This window comes from Rhipicephalus sanguineus, chromosome 5 (assembly GCF_013339695.2).
Source record: "Rhipicephalus sanguineus isolate Rsan-2018 chromosome 5, BIME_Rsan_1.4, whole genome shotgun sequence".
Taxonomy (NCBI): Eukaryota; Metazoa; Arthropoda; class Arachnida; order Ixodida; family Ixodidae; genus Rhipicephalus; species Rhipicephalus sanguineus.
Window position 1 is genome coordinate 196,159,983 of NC_051180.1, and position 7,537 is coordinate 196,167,519.

Genomic DNA, 7,537 nt, shown 5'->3' on the forward strand with positions numbered 1-7,537 from the left:
TAGATGGGCAGAGAATGTGTTCCGGTATTTGCACAGGACGAGCCTTTAAACACAGTGGAGAAAAAGAAGTAGGAGACTCACGAGCAAGTATACGGTTGGCAGTGTAAGCGATATGGCAACAAAGAGCGTTAAGCGAAATGTCATGGAGGCGGAGAAGACTAAGTGGATGGCATTGATGAAAAGAAAACCGGCTGTCAGTAACTACCGAAACGGCAAAACGAAAGAAGGAGGGAGGCATTTTATGATAATTTACGAGGAAGCGCTTTACTGTTTGAAGCGAGGTCTGGTTGCCTTAGAACGCGTAAATATAAAGAGGGATTCAGTAAAGAATAAGAAAAACGTACATGCTGTGGGGAAGCTAAGGAAACGACGGAGATTTTGTACAGATTGAATGTGGAGATATCCTGTATGTTTGAGCACGAGGCTACATGAAGCCTTGGGTTAGGGTCAAGAATGGAAATCTATACGCCCCTGTGATTGAAATAATTAAGAGACGCTTAGAGTATTGGTGGCAGAAAAGTAGACAGAAAGGGCAAAAATAAATAGTGGAAAAACTAATTACATTCTGCAATGAGGGGCAGAGAGCTGGGCTGCTAATTTATGCTATTTTATCAATAGTAAGCTTGGTTTAACCGAAGTAGACAGGGCAGTAGGCCAACTAATAAAAAAAAGTATTTTTTACTATTTCCCTTTTGTCCAGCCTGGTGGCGAGCAAGTCACCGCCCTGTTATGAAATGGACGCTCATAGCATTCATCCATCCATCCGGGTTCAGCCGCCGCTGTCGCAGATTGCCCGTTAAAAGGCTGCCGCAAGGTAACGCGACGTCATTTTTTTTTTACCTTTTTCGTGATTTTCATTGTACGCGCGTAATGCATTTCTCAGATTTGGTGATATTCACCTATAAAGCGAAGAATGCTGAACGCTGGTGCATCGTTTCTGGCTGCTTCGAAAACTCGGAAGCGGGTACGGACAGCCCTAGCCATTCTGTCCCATAATGCCAACTTGTTACATTATTTGTTACATTACAGTAGTGCAACAAGTTCTAGAGGCCTAACTGGTAATGGAACGGCTCACACAAGTGCTCGAGTTTTCGCGATCCCAACGTAGGCTAGACTAGGGTACGCTTCAGAAGCCTATGATTCCCCTCCAGCAATTACCTCCAAAGAAAGATCGCGTACATAGCACGACATAAACTAGGTCACCAAACCCTCCACGTTTACCGCGTCGGTCCTCACGCAGGCGCGAGGTTCTACGGCTTAAACTACAAACCCGCACGTTTCTCTCCACTGCCTCAAGGCACAAAAGTATCCGGGAATGTACCTTAATTCTGACTACAACTTTTGTTTTGTCAGGAGAACGGGCCTAAACCAGTTTATGTGGCAGTGTAAAAAGCACTCCCCTCCACCGAGATTTCGTAAAAGTTTTAAGTCAGCAGCTGTGGGAGGCTGCAGTGCGCGCCCACGACCTCAGGAGGCTTTCCTGAGGTGGGCTGAGGTGGACGCCTACGGCGTGCATCCCTCGCCATATCGCAGCCCCTGTCCCTTAAAATGAGGTAAATAAAGTTATTTCTCTCTCTCTTTCTCGGAAACCAAAGAAGCGGGCTTCGAAGAAATACGGCGATGTAATGATTTACAAAATGTATGTGCACACTATCAGGAAATTGAGCGGCGTTATATTTTTTGGCAAGTCAGGTTTTTAAAAAATGAAACCTCTAATACAATTAGAAATGGAAGATTTGCGCTTGGCCTTCGTCTTCCAACGTCCATTGGGAACAACGTGTTACACATGCAAGAGTGATTACCATGGTATATTGGATCCAAGATACCAACAGCTCAAACATTTATAAAGATATTGTCACGACATCGTGACGTTGACGAAGGCAGCAGTCGGCGCGTTCAAGACGAAACTCTTTATTTGCCGAACTTGTGCCAGGGAAACGAAAAGTCAAACTACAAACAACACTCGCTGTACAGTGATAGCGGCGAAAAGATTGTTGTGCCGTCGGTAACCTGATCTGCGGTAAGGCGCATCTATAGTTATACATGCGGCATCGAACATTTGAGCCTTATCGCTGGTGGCTGCGTTAGTTCCAGATTTATTTATTTATTTATTTTTATTTATCATAGTACCCACAGCGCCCAAGGGCATTACAGTGGGGGGGGGGGGGGGGCGAAGAATATATTTCGATACAGAATACAGATTCCAACACTTCAACATTACAATAAACACAATTCACTGTAAACTTACATAGTAATACATGTGATATACACAATGCAACTCGGCTTCAAAGTACAGTTTTGGCCTTACACAACAGCGCGAGTACACTACTGGAGACCCAGCAGTGAACTTGAAAATGCTTCATGTGAAGTAATTACTGCTACTTCAGGAGACAACTGATTCCACTGGCTTATCGTCCTGGGAAAAAATGACATTTTAAATGCGTCAGTCCGGCAGCTTATTTCTTTTATCTTATTGACATGATCTAGTCGCTTCGAAACGTAATCCGGTTTATGAAAGTATCGCGAGGGGCCCAGTCTGTTTGGTTATGAAATATGTTGTGAAAAAGTTTCAACCTCAGATATTCCCTTCGTTGTGCAGAAGTTCCCAACCAAGCCTCTCTTTTGCTTTGAAACACTGAAATTCCTGGTATAATGAGAGCAGACAAACCGAACGGCCATGTTCTGAATGCAAGAGTGAGCTGTCAAGAGTCAACTGTTCGCGTTTGCGCGCTCAATCCTGTCAGCGTGAGTGAGTGAGTAAAAACTTCATTCAGAAAATGATGAAGTCAAAACTTTATTATATGTCCGACGTCACTGAGCGGCGTGGCGCTACAAGCACGCCGGCATTAAAGTCACTGGAACGGGAAAAGTACCGCGACCGTCCTGCCCGCCGCCATATTTGGTCCAGCGCGGCCGAAGCTCCGGCGGCGCGGTGTTGATTTCACGCAGAGTAACGCATGTTTTAAGCTTTGCGTGCGCATTTGCAGCCACGAATGAAGCATACCGTTGTTCTCTAACGGATTAGGAAAGAAACAGCGGCAGTTTTCACTTGCCTACATGCGCACGCACGCGTACAAACGCGGTAAAGAAATGCGGACTGCGCGGCATTTACGCGCTCGGCTGTCGGCATTTATTACATGCGAATCATTTCTTAGCGAACTACTGCGAGTTTGAACGTATTATCTATCTATCTATCTATCTATCTATCTATCTATCTATCTATCTATCTATCTATCTATCTATCTATCTATCTATCTATCTATCTATCTATCTATCTATCTATCTATCTATCTATCTATCTATCTATCTATCTATCTATCTATCTATCTATCTATCTATCTATCTATCTATCTATCTATCTATCTATCTATCTATCTATCTATCTATCTATCTATCTATCTATCTATCTATCTATCCGCCCACGACTACGTGCTCGCCTGGCCGTTTCGTTAATGGGATGTATACTAAATTTGGTATGACATAGCATGACTGTATGACGAATATAAACTACAGGTGGTAACATGAAAATAATGCGGCGTGATTTATATGCCACGCTCGTGGTGCTCTCGCGGCCGCTTCGCTAGCGTGATACACATCAAAACTGATATGGCGTGACAAGAGTGTATGACGAACATAAGTTACTGGTCATAACGTGCAAATCATGGCAGACATTCCCTGTAAAACATAATTTACATGACATGGCCTCAGGGCGCTCGCGGTCGTTTAGTGAAATGCATATATACCAAAATTGATATGACGAGATATTTATGTATGATGAACGTTAGTGACAGGTGGTAACATGAAAATCCTGACTTGTATGTCGTGTACAGCATCACTTATACTTGCCACGCTCATGGTGCGCTAGCGGCCGGTTCGGTAGCTTGATATACACCAAAATGGTATAGCGTGAGGTGACTGTATGACGAACATGCCTGACAGGTGGTAACGTGAAAACAATGACATGCATTACATGTACGGCATGGTTTACATTACACTGTCTTTGTGCGCTTCCGGCCTTTTTGTTAACTGGATGTATACCAAATTTGGTATGGCATGACGTGGGTGCATAACGAACGTAAATTACAGGTCATGCGTCGTATATACCGGATTCTACATGCATGCATGCATTACAAACATGCCATATATAGTGAACTAGATGTCATGACATGAATGATTTTATATGCCTCAAAGACGAACAAGGCGATATATGCAGCTCTTTGCTGGCTGCCTCGCATTAGATTGATTCCCACAATGCGTGGTATCTGCCGGATTGACACAAAAGGCACAATTATACAGTCACGTCACGCGCTACCAATTTGGTGCATATCAAGCCAGCGAACAGGCCGCGGGTGCACCATAAGCATGCATGTAAATCATGTCTACATGACATGCGTGCCATTATTTTCATCTGAACAACTGGTATTTATGTTCGTCATACAGTCACGTCACGCAATACCAATTTCGGTGCATATCAAGCCAGCGAACCGGCCATGAGTACACCATGAGCATGGCATGTTATGATGCCTTACATTACATGCGTGCCATTATTTTCATAGTACACACTGCTATTATGTTCGTCATTCAGTCACGTCACGCAATACCAATCTGCAGCAGTCACTTTTCATGGCGCACTGATCGTTATATGTGAGCCCAAAGGCGTCATTTATGTCAAACATAATTAAGAGCTTCCCGGCAATGTTATTGTGCATGAACCTTGTGCAGCAACCACGCGAAACAAGCTGCACTAGTGCAGCGGAGACGCCAACATTCCCCGAAACAGCGTTTGCGAATTCTCAATGAAACGCTTGCCTCACAAAGGCGAGTATAAGTCGGGGGAACAAATTTTTCGCTCCCGCATTCTCTGCAGCCACACAGCCCGTCGCTTGGCATCCTTTTTCCCGCTGGGAATAGGAAAGAAGGCTTTGCCCGTTTCCCGCCGGTTGCTGCTCCCGAAAGCGCAGCCGGCGCAGCACCCAGGCCTTCTAGGGTTGCCACCTTTTAATGAAAAAAAAACCACCGGCCCCTTCGAGTAAAGGGGGGGGGGGTTAGCAGGAGATTAAAATATTGTTGAACAATAGACGTTATGTCAATTCTTCGGCATGCACTGCCATTTAATGCAACATTGCTTGCACTGAGTCAAATAAACCCAATGCACAAACAAAAGCAGCACTCTCAGCTAACCAACTAGCCTAATTGCTGACAAAAGTACCCGTGATTGGAATGACGCGTCGCTTATACTCTGAATGTGTTGCACTGAAAAAAAAAACCAAATGCTTCGTCCATAAAGAAGCTCTTCTTTGCCTCTGAATCCAACAAGCCAGTGGCGTTATAAACACAAAGGAACCTTAAATGTGCATATGCCACAAAAAACGCCAGGCCTGCGCGGAAACCGCAGCACAGTCACAGCGAAAGCTGGAAGAGCGCCGTTTCTAGATCCCATTGTAAGCTCTCTTGGGGCTACAATACAAGTACACTAGAAAGGTACCCAACACCATAAATCACAATTTTTGTGAAGTTGGGAAGCACTTACCAAGCCATTATTCGTCATTCTGCGGAGAAGCGAGGCACCAGCTACACGTCTGTAAGGCATTATGTGCACTTTGTTGACGCGACGACTGATGACGATAAAGAATTATGGCTCAGCCCTTTGTAATGGGTTGGAAGTTTTAAACGGCCCACCATGTAATCTGCATTGGGAGACGCCCGGTCGCTATTTCCCTCTCCCGTCATGCTGTTAACATAGGTTGACGTGGGAGAGAGACGGTGGGGGGTGGGGGAGGCGAAGAACTTTACTGAGACCCCGAGGAAATGGATCATGCGCTTATGGGCTTCCTTGGCAACCATTACAAGTGCACTTGCGAAGAACCCACTACGCTATAAATCATTGTAATTTTACTGAGACCCCGAGGAAATGGATCATGCGCTTATGGGCTTCCTTGGCAACCAATACAAGTGCACTTGCGAGGAACCCACTACGCTCTAAATCATTGTAATTTTACTGAGACCCCGAGTAAAAGTATCATGCGCTTCTGGGCTTCCTTGGCAAACAATACAAGTGCACTTGCGAGGAACCCATTAGGCTATAAATCATTGTAATTTTTTAGAAGTAGGGCAGCAGGCACTGTGCCATTTTTTGTCATTCTACTGAGAGCCGTGGTACCTGCTAAACGCATGTAAGGCATTATGCGCACTTTGTTTATGCTGTGCCTGATGACGACGAAGAATTATGTCAGATCCCTTTGTAATGGGTTGGAAGCATTCAACAACCTACTCGTTGCGCAACTCGCATTGTGTGACGCCTGGTTACAGAATTCGCGTTGCGTGACGCTTGGTGCTTATTTTACTCTTCTACCACGCTATATTGCATATGCTAATGTGGTTCCTTCCCGACATGAAGCCTGTATAGGACCTTTTTGCAGAGCAGTTTCAAGCACCGGCATGGCTCAGGGGTTGAATACTGGGCTCCCACGCAGAGGGCCAGGTTCGAACCTCGTTCCATTCTGGAATTTTTTTCTTATTTCGAGCGATACTGGTTACGGACACCGCGGCGGCGGCGGCGGCGGACAACTACGGCGCCAAAAACGGCCGGTGAAATGATCTCATAACAGCTTTCGCTGTAAAATGTCGGATATTCATGTGCCATACACGCGCAATAATATGCTCTATTTAAACGATCGCTAGACTTGAAGGGATTCCAGAAAGTGTTGACTAATAGCGTAAGACTTTTGGTGATTGGCGATAAACACTTACCGTCGTAGTTGTTGAACGGACGCTTATAAAACACCCAAAAAGAAACACTCGCGATGTTATGTCAAAAATAGCCACGTGGAGGATCTGCGTTTCGTGGCGTAGTGGTTAGCGCCACTCGCTGCGTAGCAAGAGGTCCCTGATTCGATTCCGCGCTTCGGAAGCATTTTTCTGAATTATTTTTCTTTAGGGCTTTCATATATATTCATACTTATACATATACGGTGCATGACGGTGACGGCGACGGCAAAATCCAGCCGAGACTGTCCATATGATTGCTATCACAATAAAAACCCGGCCAATGGCGGCCGGCGCAGACCGGCAACTGGCTCGCCATCTGAAAAACCGGCCTGGCCCGTCTAAAACCGGACAGGTGGCCGGCTTCTTCGATGCCTCAACAGGCTTGCGATGAAGTGTCAAAACGATACGGGATGTCGTAATGTTCCTGCACGCTTTTCTGAGGCAATAAAAGCAATCGCCCTTCAAAGCGCAGTGCGTCGGCGACCGAGAGACACTAGCGAGGCGAGCGAGCTGGACCGAGGTGACGGCCTCGAGTCCTTGGACCGGGACGCCTTCATGGCCGTGCCAGACGGCCCACAGTTGATCGGCGAGGTCGTGGCTTAGCACAGCCGCCTCCCATCGCACCTCGCTGTTCGAGACTGCCGTGTCTACCCGAGACGTCAAAGTACCTTGTATGACCCGAAGTATCGCCGAAGAAACTTTCACTGAGTCCCACGTGGGCGCATCGGCGTTCAGACCCAAACACGGCCGCCAGGCTGATGCTCTACTT